Source organism: Dermochelys coriacea, chromosome 10 (genome assembly GCF_009764565.3).
Source record: "Dermochelys coriacea isolate rDerCor1 chromosome 10, rDerCor1.pri.v4, whole genome shotgun sequence".
Lineage (NCBI taxonomy): Eukaryota > Metazoa > Chordata > Testudines > Dermochelyidae > Dermochelys > Dermochelys coriacea.
In genome coordinates, this window is record NC_050077.1 from 56,195,732 (window position 1) to 56,216,904 (window position 21,173).

Below are 21,173 nucleotides of genomic sequence, written 5' to 3' on the forward strand. Positions count from 1 at the left end.
CTACTGGCCCAGACTATTTCCTATTGCGGAAAACTCAAGACGGGGTTTAAAAAGGAAGAAATCTCCCTGCAGAATTCCTTGAGGAAATTATTCCCTTCACAGTGTTGTCCCATTGAGGGTCAGGGTTTGCTTTCCTGCTGGAAAGGCAGCAGGGCTTGCCCATAGAGAATGGATGAAACCCCTATGCCTCTACGTCAAATCTGCCCCACACATCATCAGGGCAGCATATGCCATTGGAACTGCAGTACCAGGGCCTTTCTTGGACCGCAGCTACCCATGGGACAAATTCACCCTCACCCATATCCCAAAGAGGCAATCCAAAAAAGTTAATATAGCCTGCAATTGTATGAATCAGTTTGTCTAATTTACATGGGACTGAAGGGGGGAGAAAATGCAACTTCCCTCCCATCTGTCCCCTCCATGTGCCCAGTCTTCGACACCTCTCCCAATATGGATTCCAGACTATGCAGGAATGATATGGAACAGTGACATCAATATGGCTGGATCTCGATCCTCATGCAGATGTAGGGGATGTAACTGCATATACAAAAGACCCCTTCTGCATGTGGTCCTAAGGGATATGATCTGGCCCACTCTGTGTGTGTGCGTGTGCGTGCGCTTTAAGAAAACTGACTGTTTAAAAATAGCTAAATCAACTCAGATCAGTCAAACTTTAATTACATCCCCTCTCCCAGCCCGTACTTCCAAAAATCTAAAATGTCTATCACCATACTCTTGCGGCAGCAGTTTCTTAGTAAATAGTTGAGCTTTTTCTTTTGCTCATAAAAATGTGTAATTAGAATTAGTATTTTATTTTAAATGTGACTCTTCCTATCAGAATCCATTTTAAAAAGTGACTATACAAGTACTGCTTTAATAATTTTACTTTCCAGAATTTCCATATCGTTCCTGTCTCTCATTCTTTTATGTTGATGCCATTTTATCTTTCAACTGAGGCAACTACACACTAAGAAAGTAGAGTACCATATACACTAGTTCATTAGCCCATTCATTTATAAGCTGACCCTCCAAGACGGATAGGTAAAAATAGAAAAAAAAAACGGTACGACCCTTTCATAAGCCAACCCTATATTACAGGAATTGGCAACCTTTGGCTCCTGGCCCATCAGCGTAAGTCACTAGCGGGCCTGGACATTTTGTTTACATGGAGTGTTCACAGGCATGGAGCCCCTCAGCCCCTAGTGGCCACTGTTTGCCATTCCCAACCAATGGGAACTGTGGGAAGTGGCGCCACTTCCCGCAGCTGCCATTGGCTGGGAATAGCAAACTGCAGCCACTGGGAGCTGAGGGGCTCCGTGCCTGCAAACACTGCAAACAAACAAAACGTCCCACCCGCAAGTGGCTTACCCTGATGGGCTGGGAGCCAGAGTTTTCTGACCCCAGCTATATTTTAAAAGTTGGCATCACAAGAAACACCCAAAAGTTTTGCTAGAATTATTTTAATGTAATCTGACAAAAAACGTGTTATAACTGAACAAATATGTATTCACCTTCAAAATTACAGTCAATGTTTTAATATCTATTTACTGATTTTAAAGTTTCATATTGTTCTAACGTACTTATTTTAAAATCCTTCAAAGTCCGAATCAGTCTCTGATTCACCAAACAGTTCATGAAACTTGGCTTCCGTCACAGTTGCACCTACATTGTCATCGTAGATGTCGGTAGTGTTGTCTTCAGACTCAGATTCCTTCTCATCATAAGCCTCTGTTGTGTCATCAAATATGGCATCATCTTCTGACCCGTAGAATGCATTGCTGATACAGCATTTCCGAAATGACTTTTCTATCATTTCCGAGGGAATGGACACCCACGTGTCCTTGACCCACTCGGCAACCAGATTGATTTCAGGCTTCATAAGATTCCCACCTTTTGTCAACTTCGCCATGCCTGAGCACATCCATTCAGACCACATTTTGCGTACCCTGCCTTTAAAGGGTTTGTTCAGGCAGACATCACGTGGTTGTAGAACTGAAGTTAAGCTTCCAGGTATTACAGCCAAAGTAGTTTTAATTTTTTTGGCTACATTTTTCACTTCATTCATCTTGTGTGCCCTGAACACGTCCCAAACGAGCATAATAGGTTTCTTGAAAAGTGCTCCTGGTCTCTTACTCCTTTCCTTTCCTCTTACTTTTTCCAGCCATTCAATAGTCCCACTTTCATCCATCCTTTTTCGTGTGCACGTACGATGACACCAGCAGGAAATTACATGTTTTTAGGCAAAGTTTTTCTTTTAAAAAGAACAGAAGGGAGCTTTGATCCATTTGCCAAACACGATAAAACCACCGTAAAATGGATTTTTTCCACGGTCAGTGGTTTTAATTAAAATTGTTTTTTCACCAAACTGGTTGCTGTTTGGTTGCTCGGGAATTCAAATCTCATTGGTGTTTCATCTATATTTCCTATTTGTGACAGCTCAAATGATTATTCTTTTCGATATTTTATAATAAACCTTTGCAAAGATTTGATTTTTCTTCCAGACCTCTGGGCAGCTTTTGTGCTATCTTTGTTTGCTGACAAAGACAGAGACCATGACGGTTCATGAAGCAACCCGCTAATCCGACAAAAATTGATGGCTTTACTGACTTGTATGTCATCTTTTGACATTTGCAGAGCATGCAGACAAATTCCAGTTCTACTGACAATGTACCCATTTTGTCGACATTCAACAACCCAATTATTGAGATCTTTTTCCAGCTCAGGAAGTGAGGCGCACCTCGTTGGACATTTTTTCTTGCTTCTTGGCATGTCTTATTTTTTTGCCATTCTCTTACTTGCTTCTCATTGATACAGAATTCACAAGCAGTGGCACAATTATTGTTTGCTTCTGCATATTCAACAACTTTAAGTTTGAACACTGTGTGATAAGCAGACTGTTTTCTTTTGATTTCACTGTTCATTTTAAATACTAGTATGAAAATATAATCTAGTTATAGATTTTGTGGATTTTATATAGGAATGTCACTTGCTTTATCACTGTCAAATTATTATTGTCCTTTGTTTATTTCAAAGCAGCCCTGTAGATTGGCTTGTCTGTGGCGATAACAGGCTATTTAAATTTTATTAGAGATTCCATCAATTCTGCAAGTTATATTTTCCTATTGGCTCGAGACTTACGAGGTCCATTGGTAGAAATGAATGAAGAGATCAAATTACACAGTAGCGAACTGACACCAGTGCTATAGTACTATTGTTCATTGTATTTTTCTGATGGACTTGTACGGTATAGCATTTTGTGAAATGCATGGGTCAAATGCATGCAGATCTGCAGCACTGCTCTTTTAGCATTAATTTCAAGCCAATCTAGCCCACTAAACAAAGCCTTTGCAACTTTAAAAGGCTGCAGTATTGACATCAATAAATGGGTCGGCAAACTTTTGCTCCCGGCCCGTCAGGATAAGCTGCTGGCGGGTCGGGACGTTTTGTTTATTTGGAACGTCCACAGACATGGAGTCCCTTAGCTCCCAATGGCCCCGGTTTGCCGTTCCCAGCCAATTGGAGCTGTGGGAAGCGGTGCAGGCCAAGGGACGTGCAGGCCGCCACTACCCGCAGCTCCCATTGGATGGAAATGGCGAACCATGGCCACTGGGAGCTGAGGGGCTCCATGCCTACAGACGCTCCAGGTAAACAAAACAACAATGCATTAGATATTCAATTCAATAATTCCATAGAGCTTAAAATCATCAAATTTTGGTGTAGATCCGTTGATAAGCCAACTCCGACTCTTTGATGTTTCCCTTTTACCAAAAATATTCAGCTTATGAACAAGTATATACAGTATGTTACTTTTTAGTTAGTACACAATTTTCTTGCATTTGTCATTATTTTCCTTCCCTCCTCAAATCAGTAATTTACCCAGGACTAAACCCTTGCCTTTCAGAAAACAACTGTAGAGGGGGAGGAGACCAGCAGCAGGTCAGAGGCCATCCAAAATACTGTACCTGATGTTTTGCAGAAAGTCAACACAACATGCAGTAGGTACTGTGGCCTTTTAGAAGTAGCAGTATGTGCTTCCCAACTGGTGCCCTTTACCTGCAGGTCATACACTCCTGAGGCCTGGTGAAGGGGCCAGTGCATTAGTCAGACATTTCTTCTAGTGCTTTCAGGAGTGCTATAGAAAGATCTTGCCTGCTCCATACACAGAGAAATAGACTTTCTGTGCCCTCCTAGCAGTTGCACTCCAGCAAAGTAGAAGGCTGGATTTAGCTTCCTCATTCCAAAAAATTAACTAAAAAAAATTCTCTGTTCTAATACTTTATTTTCATACAATTGGTCAAACTTTTTCACTATTAAAAATTATAAATGACATAAACCTAATCAGTTTAACTTCACAATAATCACAATTACAGTAATGCATTACAATGAGATAATTATTTCCAAGTTATTATTAAATTACCATTTGCTTTTTCCCTGGCTTTATTTTACTAAACACTGAAATAGTATCTCCCGCTTTTTGCAGCAGGCCAAAAATCCAAAATTAATCTTCATAAAAGAATAACTTTATTTATAATTTTCATCTGGAAGAAAACATTAAAGTGAGGTTCTTCTGTGAAAAGTTATTATAAAAGTGGCATGTTTATAACCTCCAATGGCTCCAGATCAAATATTGTCAGTTTAAAAAGAGATATTTTTATAACCATCAGCTCTGCAGGCTCACCTAGGATCTGAAAGACAGCCAGGTTCTTTTCTCTTCCCGCACTTCCACAGCAATAACAATTTCCTGGGCAAATTATGCCCTTCCACCAGTACAACTTTACTGGATACTAAATGGTTACACCAGCGTTTTACCCGAGTACCTGGTTTGAAGACCATGAAATTGCATAGGTATAAATGAGAGCAGAGTTTGTTCTGTAGAACATTACTGGTAATGATGCCTTAAAAAACAGGAAAGAACACATCTTCTTCCTCAGAGCCCAGGATGAGTGTGAAAAGCTTTTTAAAATTATTAAATTAACAAGTGTTACATTAGTTAGAATTAGTAAAAACTTAAAATGCCTTTTCTTATCACTTTTTACATCAGAACTTGAACGTTTAACTAAATTCAAAAATCCATATGCTTGTTTTGCTAAAACATTATATGTTTGCTCTTGAAGAAAAAACTCTAGAATACATAACTTTGTTTTACTTAAATAAAACAATTTAAATGTCTGTGTGGTGATGTTCTCCTCCTAATACAGCATGACAAGAAAATCCTCCAAATATTAATGATTAACCTGTTGAATTGGAGATAGTTCTCCTCCCAATGACTTCATAAATATCTGCTTCAGTTACCTTTGGCAAATGAAATAAACAATCATTTGTTTTTCTGATATAGCTGTAAAACTACTCTGAAAAGTTTTCAAAATAAATCATTTAAAAAAATGTATAGTGTGTACCTCCTAAAAATGAAACCTACATCTATCTGAGTTGTGAAGAATATGTATTAATGTTATAACCACCAACAAAAATGCACTTTTATGTAGAAATCCATGATTAAATCAAGTCTTCCATACTAGTGATTTAAAAATCAATTTGATTTAAATCAAATCCACCCTGAATTAGAGAGCTGATCACTACACATTACATGTGCATACTATTCATTTCACAAGGATTTTACTTTTGCAGAATCAGTCTATATACACAGATCCACTATTCAAAGAATGAAATAAAAGGCAATAAATAATAATTAGTTTAGAAAAGATAAAAGATTTTCCAGACATGTTATATTTACTACATTTTTCATTAATTACAATGGAAACAAATTCCAATTATGTGAGTACACAAGTCCATTAGCAGAGCTCCAGAGGAGAGCAAAACTGGTAAGGGCAAGTTGGCAGTGTAACAGCTGAACAAATCTACTTAAGTTAAATGCTTTTTAAGATGATAATGTCACACTTTTCACTGCAACTGTCACAGGAACAACTGTGTGTATTAGTACTGACCAAGACCCTAAACAAGCTTATAAATAATGTTTTAGTTAAAGTCTCCCCATTACGTACCACAGAGTACAATCCACAGCTAGGGGAAGCCTAATGTATTCCCTCATTACTGCTCCACACACAATCTTAGAGGATAGCAATGGGTCAGGCCGGGGAAGAAACAGAATCCAGTTCCAACACTCCAGAAGCCCTAAACACAACAAGGGATAATGGTCACCACTGCAGTTGTGTTACAGACTTATACTTTGACACCTTGTTATGGTGGGTGGAATTTTTTTTTTTAATCTTAGGTCTTGTCGACATACAAATGTTGTACTGCTTTAACTATACAAGTATAGCTCAAGCTGTACAAACCCCCTTGTGTGGGTGCAGTTATACCAGTATAAATGTGTTCATTCACATGCAAGAAGCTATAGCTATAAACTATACCAGTGTAAAGCACTTTTATACCAGAAAAAACACATTCACACTAGGGTTGTACCACTATAACTATTTTGGTTTAACCGAAATATTTATATATGAACTAGTTACAGATTGGGAGCTAGTTTATACCCAATTGCAACCCCATTTCTGCCTTAACTCCTGAATACAGTAGACATGGAATAGGGAGAGAAAAACAAGTTGTGAAAGATTGGCCAATTTATCACAGTAATTCATAACTCATTCCTTCAAAAGACTGTAATATACAACTAAAATAAAAGTGGGATTGGCAGGGGGTGGGGGATGACACACCTCTTCCGAGAGCCTTCTGTCAGTTGTGTGTGATTCTGCGCTCTTTCTCTGCTTCCAGCACCTCCTGCCGGCTGTTGGTCTTGCTGGGCAGATCTTCAGGGGCTCAGCCCTCTTGCCAAGTCACACAGTCTAAAATGGACAAACCCCTTCCAGGGTACTCAAGTCCAAAACAAAAACAAAACATAAATCTTCAAATTCCCTGGCTCGAACTGGATTCAGTCCTTCCTTCCTTCCTCAGGGTGCCTTCTCTCTTCAGCCTCTTTGGACCCTTTAAATCTAGCCACTTTTCTTGGCCTTTTATCATAGTCTCGTCCCCTATTTGAGTCTTAGGCCACTTCCCCACCTAGGGGAAGCCAGGCACACCCACTAATCTGGATCTCAACTCAGGGACCCTGTAAACAGCAGCCACATACCGCTTCCTTAATAGTTTCTGCTGAATTCCCTGTGCTGCTTCCCAGTTGGTCCAACTCCTTCACCCTTACCTTAGGGTTATAGTCCCTGGGCTCTCTCCAGGTGTTGCCTGCTTGAGCAGGGTCTCTCCAAAATGTCCCTGCCTGGAAAGTTTCTTTGTCCTATCCCTCCCTCCCTCTCCTCCTAACCTGGAGAGTTTCACAGTCTTCCAGCCCCTTCTCATCCAAGCAAGGAACTGACCAACTCAGGGCCCTGCAGCTCCTTTTATCTAAGCCTGCTGCACTCTGATTGGCTGCTTCCCTGCAGCCTTTCTAGGCAGGCCTGGAGGACCCAACTTCACTGCTCCTTTCTCACTTGGGGTGTGGTAGGACCTCAAGACCTCCAGCAGGGGGCTCAGAGGGCCTGGTATACCTCATAACAAAAAGATACAACTAGTTAGAGAGCTGCTAATGACTCAATAAATGAACTTGAAAATGCTGGTTTGAACTTGCCCATTCCCAAGTTTTTCAATATACCACATTACATGTAGCTAGTTGTGGGTTTGAGGCCCAGTGCATTTCTAAGGTAAATATGCTCACACATATTTCCAGCACACAGTAAGGCAAAGGGAACTGAAATTCAGGCAAGTTGTTTCATTCTTAGTCAAAATGTCTGAGTCATGCATCCACCCAACGTTCCATTGGCCATCAAAGTAAAAAAATAAAACAAACAGCTTCATATGGCATGACACAGTTGTAATACTATTTCAAGTCTGGCTGCCTAGAAAAACAACAAAACTTGAAAACTAGATCATTTATTATACTGCTGAGATGCTAAAATAAGCAATTTTTATGCTCTCTTTTCCTGTGACTGGGCCTTCCAGACACACTCCCCAAGCACCACAATGTGCAGTATTTTTCTTCCCATTCCTTATAGCAGGTATTCAAATCAACCTGCATGACCCTGCGTTTCTGAGCCCCATGACAATCAGCCTGCAGGAGGTACTCCGGCGCAGTAAAAGCAGCTCCCTCACCTACAACAAATTACACTGACTTCCATGAATCTTCGTCTTCTGTGGCCTGAAGAAAGGAAATCTCAAGGTTACATTTGCACCGTGCTTCCCCATGCAGATACACAGAGTGCTGCTATTGCCTATAGTTAATTGAATTTAAAAGAGACACTGTCAATTATCTTTTGCAGGCGTTACAATTGTAACAGTGCTTTAGAAGTATGAAAGGGACATCTGTCCATCTGGAAAACTGCATAATATGGAGCCTACAATTATCCCTGCTCTCCTTCTGAGCAGTGACAGATTAACACACCCGTGCCCAGGAGCCCTGGCCCATTTGGATGGGTCCCACGGCGTGGGGAGACCACTTTGTACCCAGGGCCCCAATAAATCTTAAAGCCAGTCAGGCAGCGGCACAGACAGCTGCAGCGGCACAGGAGCTAGCAAACAGAGCTCTAAATAGGGGAGTTTGAGTGGGAGTTTGAAAAGGGAGTTTGTATTGTGGTCCTTGTTTGGGGTTTGCTTTTGCTGTGGGTGGTGGTGTTTCGGTGTGGTTTGTGTTTCCCAGATTAACAGGATTTAGGTGGGAAGGCGATGACAGATACAGAGGCAGCTGTGGGAGTGACTCCTGTAGTGGAAGACACATTGAGGATGACTGGATGTGGAAGCTGTGGTATGTACATGATCCTGGAGGGGGGACCTGGTAAGAGTTTTTTCTGCATTAAATGCTGTCTGATAGAGCTGATGGAGGAAAAGATCCGAGGTTTGGAGATGCAGGTGGAAAGTCTCGCTGAGTTTAGGAAGGGGTTTGAGCAGATGATGGAGCAAAGATATGAGGTATCTGAAGGGAAAAGTTCAGACTCACGGATGGAAGCAGGGCTGGGGAATTTTGAGGGGAGACTGGGTGAGGAAAGTGGTCAGTGGAAGCATGTGACTAAAAGAACAAGGAAGAGGAAAAGACGGGCTAGTGAAGGAGAAATAGAGCTTAGGAATAGGTTTGCAGAGTTGGAAAATGAAGAAGGGGCTCAGCAGGTACTTGTTGAAGGTGGAAGGGTAAGGAAGAAGAGAAGAGAGGATAGTCCTATAGGAAAAGCGGAAGAGTCAAGGGAGACTACACCAAATATGAGCCCCAGGAGGATACAGGATGGGCTGAAGAGGATTATAAGGGAAAATAGGAATGGAAAGAACTTGCAGCCAGAGGGAACAGGGGAGAGACTGGAGAATAGCACTGTCACCAGGAAAAGGCAGGTCTATGTGATCGGGGACTCTTTACTGAGAAGAATAGACAGGCCTGTAACTAGAGCTGATCCTGAGAATAGAAGGGTATGCTGTCTTCTGGGTGCTAAGATACGGGATGTAGACATGAGGTTGAAAAGGATCCTAAAGGGAGCGGGAAAGAATCCCCTAATTATCCTTCATGTGGGAACAAATGATACGGCTAGATTCTCGCTGGAAAGTATTAAGGGAGACTATGCTAGGCTGGGGAAGACGCTTAAGGAAATTGAGACTCAGGTGACCTTTAGTGGGATCCTTCCTGTTCCTAGAGAAGGACAACAAAGATGTGACAAGATTAGGACTGTCAACAGATGGCTTAGGCAGTGGTGCTATAAGGAGGGCTTTGGGATGTATGGCCACTGGGAGGCATTCACGGACAGAGGACAGTTCTCTCGGGATGGACTTCATCTGAGTAGGGAAGGAAATAGACTTCTACGATCAAGGCTGGCACAACTGATAAAGAGAGCTTTAAACTAGGAATTAGGGGGAGATGTCCAGGAAATCTCCACGCCAGATTTTAGCATTGAGAGGGAAGACGACGAAGTAAGAAAGGATACAGCCGTGGGTAGGAGAATGTATATAAAGGAGCGAGGGCGGTGTGGATACTAGTCTAATAGGTTATACTGGCTGTAGAATGACTGTGCCTAATAGGGTACAAAATGTGAGCGAGGCCAAACAGCAAAAATTAAGATGTTTATACACCAATGCGAGGAGCCTAGGTAACAAAATGGAGGAACTAGAGCTACTGGTGCAGGAAGTGAAACCAGATATTATAGGGATAACAGAAACATGGTGGAATAGTAGTCATAACTGGACTACAGGTATTGAAGGGTATGTGCTATTTAGGAAAGACAGAAACAAAGGTAAAGGTGGTGGAGTAGCATTGTATATCAATGATGAGGTAGAATGTAAAGAAATAAGAAGCGATGCAATGGATAAGACAGAGTCCGTCTGGGCAAAAATTACATTGGGGAAGAAAACTAGCAAAGCCTCTCCTATGATAGTGCTTGGGGTGTGCTATAGACCTCCGGGATCTAATTTGGATGTGGATAGAGCCCTTTTTAATGTCTTTAATAAAGTAAATACTAATGGAAACTGCGTGATCCTGGGAGACTAACTTCCCAGATATAGACTGGAGGACTAGTGCTAGTAATAATAATAGGGCTCAGATTTTCCTAGATGCGATAGCTGATGGATTCCTTCATCAAGTACTTGCTGAACCGACTAGAGGGGATGCCATTTTAGATTTAATTTTGGTGAGTAGCGAGGACCTCATAGAAGAAATGGTTGTAGGGGACAATCTTGGTTCAAGTGATCATGAGCTAATTCAGTTCAAATTAAATGGAAGAATTAACAAAAATAAAACTGCAACTAGGGTTTTTGATTGCAAAAGGGCTGACTTTCAAAAATTAAGGAAATTAGTTAGGGAAGTGGATTGGACTGAAAAAATTATGGATCTAAAGGTAGAGGAGGCCTGGGATTACTTTAAATCAAAGCTGCAGAAGCTATCGGAAGCCTGTATCCCAAGAAAGGGGAAAAAATTCATACGAAGAAGTTGTAGACCAAGCTGGATGAACAAGCATCTTAGAGAGGTGATTAAGAAGAAGCAGAAAGCGTACAAGAAGTGGAAGATGGGAGGGATCAGCAAGGAAAGCTACCTAATTGAGGTCAGAACATGTAGGGATAAAGTGAGACAGACTAAAAGTCAAGTAGAGTTGGACCTTGCAAAGGGAATTAAAACCAATAGTAAAAGGTTCTATAGCCATATCAATAAGAAGAAAACTAAAAAGGAAGAAGTGGGGCCGCTTAACACTGAGGATGGAGTGGAGGTTAAAGATAATCTAGACATGGCCCAATATCTAAACAAATACTTTGCCTCAGTCTTTAATAAGATAATTTTAATAATCTTCATCCAAGAATATTAAAGGAATTGGCACCTGAAATTGCAAGACCATTAGCAAGAATTTTTAATGAATCTGTAAACTCAGGAGTAGTACCGAATGATTGGAGAATTGCTAATATAGTTCCCATTTTTAAGAAAGGGAAAAAAAAGTGATCCGGGTAACTACAGGCCAGTTAGTATGACATCTGTAGTATGCAAGGTCCTGGAAAAAATTTTGAAGGAGAAATTAGTTAAGGACATTGAAGTCAATGGTAAATGGGACAAAATACAACATGGTTTTACAAAAGGTAGATCGTGCCAAACCAACCTAATCTCCTTTTTTGAAAAAGTAACAGATTTTTTAGATAAAGGAAATGCAGTGGATCTAATTTACCTAGATTTCAGTAAGGCATTTGATACCGTGCCACATGGGGAATTATTAGTTAAATTGGAGAAGATGGGGATCAATATGAACATCAAAAGGTGGATAACGAACTGGTTAAAGGGGAGACTGCAATGGGTCCTACTGAAAGGCAAACTGTCAGGATAGAGGGAGGTTACCAGTGGAGTTCCTCAGGGATCGGTTTTGGGACCAATCTTATTTAATCTTTTTATTACTGACCTTGGCACAAAAAGTGGGAGTGTGCTAATAAAGTTTGCACATGATACAAAGCTGGGAGGTATTGCCAATTCGGAGAAGGATCGGGATATTATACAGGAGGATCTGGATGACCTTGTAAACTGGAGTAATAGTAATAGGATGAAATTTTATAGTGAGAAGTGTAAGGTTATGCATTTAGGGATTAATAACAAGAATTTTAGTTATAAGTTGGGGACGCATCAATTAGAAGTAACAGAAGAGGAGAAGGACCTTGGAGTTTTGGTTGATCATAGGATGACTATGAGCTGCCAATGTGATATGGCTGTGAAAAAAGCTAATACGGTTTTGGGATGCATCAGGAGAGGCATTTCCAGTAGGGATAAGGAGGTTTTAGTAGCATTATACAAGGCACTGGTGAGACCTCACCTAGAATACTGTGTGCAGTTCTGGTCTCCCATGTTCAAAAAGGATGAATTCAAACTGGAGCAGGTACAGAGAAGGGCTACTAGGATGATCCGAGGAATGGAAAACTTGTCTTATGAAAGGAGACTTAAGGAGCTTGGCTTGTTTAGCCTAACTAAAAGAAGGTTGAGGGGAGATATGATTGCTCTCTATAAATATATCAGAGGGATAAATACAGGAGAAGGAGAGGAATTATTTCAGCTCAGCACCAATGTGGACACAAGAACAAATGGGTATAAACTGGCCACCAGGAAGTTTAGACTTGAAATCAGACGAAGGTTTTTAACCATCAGAGGAGTGAAGTTTTGGAATAGCCTTCCAAGGGAAGCAGTGGGAGCAAAAGATCTATCTGGTTTTAAGATTCTACTCGATAAGTTTATGGAGGAGATGGTATGATGGGATAATGGGATTTTGTTAAGTAATTGATCTTTAAATATTCAGGGTAAATAGGACTAATCCCCTGAGATGGGATATTAGATGGATGGGATCTGAGTTACCCAGGAAAGAATTTTCTGTAGTATCTGGCTGGTGATTCTTGCCCATATGATCAGGGTTTAGCTGATTGCCATATTTGGGGTCGGGAAGGAATTTTCCTCCAGGGAAGATTGGAGAGGCCCTGGAGGTTTTTCGCCTTCCTCTGTAGCATGGGGCATGGTTGACTTGAGGGAGGCTTCTCTGCTCCTTGAAGTCTTTGAACCATGATTTAAGGACTTCAATAGCTCAGACATAGGTGAGGTTTTTCATAGGAGTGGGTGGGTGAGATTCTGTGGCCTGCACTGTGCAGGAGGTCGGACTAGATGATCAGAATGGTCCCTTCTGACCTTAGTATCTATAAATCTATAAATCTTAATTTGCCTCTGCTTCTGAGTGCACTATTGCTTCCATGCGCCTTATACACCCGTCCACCGTCCCTTACAAAGGGATCCTTTCCTCCAGCACCCCCTACTACCTATGACTACAAGGAAGTGGACAGAATATTCTTGATTTCCCATGGACATTACCAAGGATTCTGCTCTGGTCACCAAAATAGGTGAGCTTCTCTTTGCTCCACTGACTGACTTTAACTATTGACCCATTCCCTTCATTCCAGAACTAATCTTTTCTTAAAGTCATGGGCTCTCTTCCCTTCAATCTACATACAATGTATAAACTCTACATGCAGGAGACCAAATAACAGAGAAGATGGTATGTTGGGTTGTTTTTTTAAAGACATCTGTTAAGGGTGCCCCATAGGATTATACTCTGCACATGCACCTAAAGCCTTGTTTTGACAGACAAAAACTTGTTTTTTCCCCCAATCACATTAGCAAAATTGAGTTAGCTTTTTGTGATTAACAAGTTCCCTTAAAGTACAGACTAATACATGTGAAGATATCTGAGCAGATCTGCATCTCAAATGGGGATCTTTAATCATACTAATCAAACCTGATTAAGATAGGATTTTTTTTACAAATCAAGTTAATAGCTTGTATACATGAGAAAACTGCACTGTATTAATACTGAATCTGATTAAGTTAAACCAAAGCAAACCCATAGGAACTTTCTTATTTCAGTTTAAAAGTGTTTTTCCCCGTTATCTTAAATTAATTGTGAGCAGGTTTAAGCTTAACTAAAGTGAACTACTCAAACTTAAATAGTGTCCACACGGATTTGCACTGACTTAAGTCAAACCGGTGCAACTGTCCTATGTAGATAGTGAGATGTTCCAGTTCCAGGCTGTCATTTTGAGATCATTATCAAAGCAAAATTTCATAAATGGAGAGCAAAGAGTCAAATTATTAAGCCAGTTTGCTGATTTGTCTTTCTCTCTTTTTCAAAAAAGATGTAATACAGTAATGTCATGGTGCACAAATCCAAAGATGCCAAGACACATGAAGAACAGTTATCCATCCTAAATCAACTGGTTTTTTTAATTGAGATTTGAAGTCTGTGTGGATCCCCCTCTTGGTGAGCATGTACATTAGACTGGATTTATTTTTTAACTAGCAGTGTCTGACAGGGCCACACATGCACCCTGTGCCTTCTCCTGCCATGACCTTCCCTCAGATCTCTCACAATTCAAAGCTCAAGTTGCTGAGGGCTCTGAAAAGTGGGAACGGAAGATGTGTTTGTAGGCTCCTCACTGACTACACCATCTTTAAAAAATGCCACAGTTACCTGTTCTTTCTTCTTTGAGTATCTGTCAGTGTGGATCCCATCACAGTGACTGGCAAGCAGCACAGTCCGTGGACAATAGGAGTGAGGAGTTTCAGCTGTATCAGTCAGTCAAACAGAGACTGAAGTACTACTGTCCGGAACTTGACAATTGATCTGGCTGCCCTATCAAGTGCATAATGATTAATTAAAGTTAGTGGGTTGCTCCACATAACTGCCTTTCAGATCACAGAGACTGGTACATTCCTGAAATAGGCAGACAGCATTGTTTAAGACCTGGTGGAATGTGCCTTGGTGTTCAGAGGCCTTCCTTAATTATATCCTTAACCTCCTCTCTGCCATCATAAGGACGCTTTCCCTAGAAGGGCTTCATCCCATTGTCCATTAGAAAGTCATACTTGGCCAGCAGGACACGGTAGTTAGCTGTACACACCTGCAGCAAAGTGAGGAGCATGGCTTTATTCCAAACAAGTTAAGACATTTGGCATCTTTGTCCTCTGGTGTGCTTTTATTCATTTTCCATTCTTCCTCTACATCTGATAAAGTTAAGGTGCCTGGAGTGGTGTCAGGAATACTGAGCTCCTTCCTAAGCTTCTATCTCATTGCTCAGAGCAGCCTCTTTGGGCTTGATTTTGACACTTGAGGTGATGTTGCCAGATTTCATGTCGAAGCAGAGGTCAGCTTCAATGCCAGGATCAGTGTTGAGTCTGATGGTGGTGCTGATGTCAGTATCTTCTTTGTAATAGTTTTAGGCATCGCCTGTCTATTTGGTGGGGTAATAGATGATGCTGGATTGTCCATTAATAGGATTCTGGAGCTTGTCTAATGAGACATTCATGGACTGTTCCAGAAGACTGAGTTTCAACCTTGTATCTTGTGATTGGAGGGTCCCTGCATAGAAGGATAAGCATATTGAGCATCTACTTGGGATATGTGGTTCCCCCAGACAGAAGAGCCACTTATGGTGTCCATCTCTCAGGGATATTTAGTCCAGTGAGGAATGTACAAGACTTGAAGCCCACAGGTTTTGAATCTGCTGTTAGAGAAAACTCAGAGGTCTGATCAGAAAAGTTTGGTCCAGATGGTTCATGGATGTTAAAAGAGACAATCAGATATGGTTGCAGAAGACTCTAATTCTTAGCTCAGGCTAATCTTCAGTGAGTCAGACATTTGCCATGTTCAGTCTCGCTGCCATGGAGGATAAGAGAAAACTGTCTTTATGTTCTTTTGTGGAGATCGAGGTGTCACAGGGTGCATGCCATGGTAGACCCTTCCAGTAAAAAAAAAATAAAATAAAAAAAAATCCAGTTTTGAACACAAGATGCATGTTAACCCATTATAGGCTCCACAATGACACATACTCAAAGAAGAACAAAGTTAACATTTAAATCCAAGATATGAGCTAACCAGTCACAGGAGAAACAACACTTAAGTGACTGTTCACAGATTTGGCAAAGATTCAGTGCTAAGTCCAGTAGATCAAAGTAAAATAAAAAACTGCTAAACGGTAGCAGTTAGTTGAATTTCTCTTCATTACTGCAACCTTCACTTGCATAGGAACCAGCTCCCTGTTTCACGCAGGCTTTTTTTCAGCTCAAAATAGAAGAACTCCATCCCGTGAACTATTAATACCATCACCCTAGCAACTCCTTCACTTCAACTGACTACCCAACCAATAAGTGAAAGGCCCAAAGGAAAGGGTCATTGAAGGAAGGAAAAATTCTGCTGCAATAATGGAGAGGAAATAAGTACAACTTATAATCATCATTAAGTCTTTTTATATTTATATTTCTTTTAATCCTCCATTCACTCTACCATGATTACATATGAAGATGTGCTAAAGCAATTTACTGAATGTGAGGGACAAAAAGGTTTACTGACTGGGAATAGCATGGAGTAGAGTATGCTTTTTAAGTTAAACTACATACATAGAGATTCCTCCTCTCCAATAATGCATCAGCTGTTGGAATCAAATCTATTTTATAATAATGCCATTATAAAATATAGAGTGCTCCAGAAATCTACCCAACAAGTTTCTGTCAATATATACTTGTCTCCTCAATACAAGAACATTTTCTGTGTGTTGTACGTCCTGCCTGACCTTGCATTGGAGGACTGTTTGCATGAGTCACCTTGACAACCCTCCCTTACAAATTTATTACACCTTTTACCTATTTCTGAACAGTATAAAAACAGCTTTTAACTCTCCGAACATACAGTATCTTCAAGGTTCTCATGACATCAAGGTTGCATTTAAGCAAGTATATTATATCTATTTTCAAAACGGGATAAGGACAAAAAATAGAGTTAAGGAAGGATTCAAACAAAAAGAAAAGACCACATTTTAGGAGAAATTCTGGAGCTGTGCTGGCTCTCAAGAGTAACATTATACTCAAATAAGTATATTGAAGTGAAAGAAACTACAGCTTGTAATTTGCTTATTTTTCTAACCAGAAAATACTGAAACTACAAATATAACTTGAGCATCCTGAATAGGAAAAAAATAAAGACCATATCTTAATAATCTGATTAATTACTTGGCAGTTTCATTCATGCCCTCTTAGTAACAGAGAAGCCCCATCTTTGAGACTGGGGATATTCTGGGATGCTGGGATCTGAGAGGAAGGGAATATTATCTCTGTAACTGCCCACTTCTAAACGATTTCAAGAAACAATTGTGAGAGCAGATACCACTCCTATAGTTCCATAAATGTCGTTATCATCATACTCAGCAATTAGAAATTAAATAATATACTAAATATGGTCAAATACATTTTAAACTGTCTGAGGAAGACATTCTGGGCCAGATTCACCAGTAGTTCTAATGCCACTCTATTGACACAAAGTGGCCATAAGCCTAGTTTAACCATCTAATTAAGTAGCGTTTACAGTTACTGTACATCACCAGAAATCCAGAGCCTAATAGCCAATCTGTTTTTTGTTGGACATATTCTATGAGGTACAAAGCATTTATTTGCATTTATACAAAATTCATTTGCATTTATTGCATCATGTATATAAACCAATCATCCAAAATGTTTTGGATTTTGAAGGACAGAGAGTGAAGAATAAATATTTTCTCAAACATCAGCAACCCCAAAGCTTCTAGAGTCTCTCGTAGAACTTCAATGTTGACATTTTCTGACACATTTCAGTATTTCAATGGTTTACTGGGGTAGCCTAATTTTGACAGTCATTTAACGTCCCCCTTGATCATCAGCCAACCAGTGATAGGTTCTTCCTGTTATCAGAAATACAAATAAGGTCCTTATGTTCATATACTTTGTATTTAAAAAAAAATGTTCACTTTTCCCTGCTGAGAGAATTAATGAGGCTCAGTCTTATAGTGCCTTTCTGACACAACTAATAAATGTGAAAACAGATACAGTCACTTCTGATGTATACTCTTGCAATGCTGTGGACCCAGAGATGTTTTGAGAGCCCTGGAACAGTGAGAGAAGTTACTGCTAGTTGTGATATAATGCTAAAACAATTTATTGTTGTTAACAGTCGTCTCACTATCAGATCAAAAATATGAAGGTGAAGTTTATGAAACAGACTGCAGTTCAAACAAACCGCTTGAATTTTCATCACTTGCAGCTTGTGAAGATCCGTCAAGAATTTTTTTCTAAATAAAAATATTGTCATTACTTGCCCATATAGTCCACGTACCTTTGTGCCCTCCCATCCCTCTCACTCTATTTCTAAACTTATCTTGCCTCGTCTTAACTGTTTGGCATAATCTTGAAATAAGGTTTAAATTCCTCAAGGAAACTTGATATAAAGTTTGAAAAAGAAAAAAGACACTAGGAAGTGACAACACAACTGCAGAGCTGTTGCAAGCAGGTGAGGAACACATGGTAAAGCTGATTCACAAACTATTCAACAAGGATTACAAACAAAAAGCAAGTGGTGAACAAATAGGAGAAAGCAATAATAGTGCCAATATATAAAAAAGGAAATAAGAGTGATTGCCAGAACTACAGAGGAAAAGCATTCACTGAGCCATTCTGGAGGAAAATGAAAAGGTAATGTGGAAGACTAGTACTGAAGAACGGGATTTGTGAAAATGACATAAAAGGAAGAACCAGACTAGCCGCTACAGCATTCAGAAAACTCTGCAAGATCTGGAAGGCTAAAGACATTTCGATAAAAATGTAAATCAGTGTATATAAAACAACTGTCATGCCAATACTGTTATGCAAGTCAGAATGCTGAAGTGTGAGGAAAGCCAACAAACAAAAGATATTGACTGCAGAAATTAACTAGCTGAAGGGAATACTGAGAGTTTCAAGAAGGAAGAAAATGAAAAATGAAGCGATAAGAAAATGGCTAAGACAAAAAATAATGCTGTTGCAGTGGATTCAAGAAAGATGGCTGCGAATATTGGGACACGTGGCAAGAATGGACCTGAAAAGAATACAACACATGGCAATACATTCCAGAGTGCAAGGAAACAGGGAAAGAATAAAAAGGGTTTAATGATGAATGAAGCCCTGAAGCTCATACACATCAGAAATTGATGGAAAGACTTCATTCGGACCCACTTCTCGCTGCTGAGTTGATGAACAGGAATCAAAAAAGGAAGTATATATTACAGCCTCTTACTCATTCTCAAACGAAAGATTCCAAATATTGGGAAGTGATTTGCCCCTGTCATAAATATAAAAGGAAGGGTAATCACCTTTCTGTATACAAAACTATAAAATCCCTCCTGTCCAGAGGCAAAACCCTTTCACCTGTAATGGGTTAAGAAGCTAAGATAACCTCACTGGCACCTGACCAAAATGACCAATGAGGAGACAAGCTATTTTCAAAGTTGGGGGTGGGGGGGACAAAAGGCTCTGTCTGTCTGTGTGATGCTTTTGCCAGGAACAGATCTGGAATGCAGCTCAGAACTCCTGTAAAAAGTTAGTAAGTAATCTAACTAGAAATGCATTAGATTTCTTTTGTATAATGGCTGGTAAAATAGCTGTGCTGAATGGACTGTATATTCCTATTTTTGTGTCTTTTTGTAACTTAAGCTTTTGCCTAGAGGGATTCTCTATGTTTTGAATCTGATTACCCTGTAAGTTATTTCCCATCCTGATTTTACAGAGGTGATGCTTTTACTTTTTTCTTTAATTAAAAGTCTTCTTTTAAGAACCTGATTGCTTTTTCATTGTTGTTAAGATCCAAGAGTTTGGGTCTGTGTTCACCTGTACAAATTGGTGAGGATTTTTATCAAGCCTTCCCCAGGAAAGGGGGTGTAGGGCTTGGGAAAATATTTTGGGGGGAAGATGTCTCCAAGTAGGCTCTTTCCCTGTTCTTTGTTTAATACGCTTGGTGGTGGCAGCATAGGGTTCAAGAACAAGGCAAAGTTTGTACCTTGAAGAAGTTTTTAACCTAAGCTGGTAAGAATAAGCTTAGGGGGTCTTTCATGCAGGTCCCCACATCTGTACCCTAGAGTTCAGGGTGGGGAAGGAACGTTGACAGCCCCAATTAATTAAAAGGCATGCTTTTCTAAAGCAATTAGAAGATACTTAGCAAGTTCTTGCATCCTACTTGTAGCTCTGGACTTCATTAACCAATATCACAAAGCACAGGACTATGATAGTCATCTTCTGCACTTCTTGTGGCTAAAACTAACATGGATTTCCCTATTATTCTTTGTAATGTTGTTATAGCCGAGTTGGTCCCAGAATATTAGAGAGACAAGGTGGGTGAGGTAATATTTTTTATTGGACCAACTTCTGCTAGGAAAGAGAAAAGCTTTAGAGATACACAGTGCTCTTCCTCAGGTCTGGGAAAGATATTCAGAGTGTCACAGCTAAATACAACACGGAACAGTTTGTTTAGCATAAGTAGCTAACACAAACTGTAAGGCACTATTCAAGGTGAAGTGTCCAGTTAACTGAGACAGTCTGAATACCTTTCCCAGACCTGAAGAAGAGCTAGGTATACCTCAAAAGTTTGTTTCTTCTACCAAAAAAAGTTGATCCAATATTACCTCACTCACCTTGTGTCTATGATTTCTCTATGACAAATCGACAGTGCAGCTAAACCTTTGAACAGGAAAAGTTAGTGAAAAAAACCCTTTAAAATGTATTATTTTGCATTCCTCAGGGATTTGGTATACAACTTGGTATTCAACTACTCATTTCATTTGAAGTTTAGCTCTCCCAGAGAGTTCCTCCAAATCCAGCAAAGAGAAAATGAATTGTCATGTTTTCCTAAGGAAACAAGAAATATGAAAGCTACTTCCTCTTGCCCTGTAGCTATTTTAAAACTGACGACTCTGTATCTTTATGTATAAAATACTAGACTGCTCCGATCTAAATACTGGCATGTACTCAATCAGAAGACTCAGTGTACTATTCCCCAAGATTCAGGGAGACTGAATTCTAGGAAGTACTTTTTGTTGATACTTTCCATTAACACCCATATCTGATGTATTTTCCTTCCAAAAGAGTAAGTAAATTCAGAGTAGTCCAATAAGAATTCTAAAACAGGATTTGACCATCAAGGAAGGATTATTAAGGGCTAGAGAAATAACTACCTTGGTTTTAGTGCAGAGAACTTTTGTTTGCTGGTAGTTTATATTTGTGACTGATTTTGGTTGAAAATTAAGTTTTAAAGAATATTTAAGTTATTTCTGTCTCACATCTTTACCCAGCTGCTTCTCTTCGCATATTTTCAAAAGGCAAGCAGAAAAATTTCAGCTGCTTCTCTATGCATATTTTCAAGACG

The 21,173-nt window shown here is 39.9% G+C and overlaps 1 protein-coding gene across 2 annotated transcripts in view; it reads right to left on the bottom strand.

Annotated features, from left to right (window-relative positions):
* Window positions 1–21,173, bottom strand: part of FAM189A1 (family with sequence similarity 189 member A1) — a 394,280-nt gene that overhangs the window by 363,075 nt on the left and 10,032 nt on the right. The window lies entirely within an intron of this gene.